Source organism: Orycteropus afer, unplaced genomic scaffold (assembly GCF_000298275.1).
Source record: "Orycteropus afer afer isolate SDZICR_OR568_19922 unplaced genomic scaffold, OryAfe1.0 scaffold00936, whole genome shotgun sequence".
NCBI classification, from domain to species: Eukaryota; Metazoa; Chordata; class Mammalia; order Tubulidentata; family Orycteropodidae; genus Orycteropus; species Orycteropus afer.
Genome location: NW_006922523.1, coordinates 8,795 through 9,842, shown reverse-complemented (window position 1 = coordinate 9,842; position 1,048 = coordinate 8,795).

Sequence of the window (1,048 nt, the reverse complement as noted above, 5' to 3'; positions counted from 1 at the left end):
TTTTCATGCCATGGTGTGCTGCATCTAGCTTGTGCTGATTTAGGAAAGCCAAATATCCCCATCTTTTCCCCACTCCATGTTCAGCATCATATTGGTAACTGGAAATCAGTCATGGTGGGAGTATGTACACCTGAGATATTGTTAAATGCTACAAATCACAGCCCTTTTTCCCCCAGGAGCAAGTTGTTATACATGTACCAACACATCTCTACTTTCATCAAAGTCATTATTCCATGAATTAACCACCTGAATCCATGTTGGAAGGGTGCCTGGCAAAGGTACAAGGCACACAGTTCTCTGATAGCCAATAATTCTCAAGCAGTTTTCAGATGGACTCATTACTAATCTCATCATTGTTAGCAATGACATCATTTTCACTTTTTTTATATCTATTCAAGAAATGTATATAATTTATCAAAACTCTCATTTCTTCTCCCAGATTAACTACAGTGGACAACAACAAAGCAGTCATTTGAAATGTACAATATTGAAAGACTGATTTTTAAACTAAATTAGTATATAACCATCTGTTTTAGCCAAGTATCAACTGGCTTACTTTGGACACATCATCAGGAGAGACCAATCGCTACAAAATAACATCATGGTGGGTAGAGGGTTAGCAAAAATAAAATCTTCAATGAGAGGGACTGACACAATAGCCACAATAATGGACTCAAATAGCAATGATCATAAGATGGAGCAGGACTAGGCAATGTTTCACTCTGTTATACGTAAGGTTGCCATGAGCTGGACCTAAATTGACGACAACTAAGAACCACAACCATATAGACCAGGGTAGAGTGTATTCTGCTCACATACATTCACACCCTGTTTTTTTCTCTTAAAGAATATTTTGCTTTCTTTCATTTGTGGACCTGAGATGCTTGTAAATAACTGTGAGTGGCACGATTTTATTAACTATTGTGTTCAGGAACATTAGAGAAATGTTCAGAAGTCATGAATAGACTGACTATTGGGTGGCTTCAGCATTAACTCCCACAAATATCTACCCGGTTAAATCAGATATGATCTATGGAAACAGGAGTCA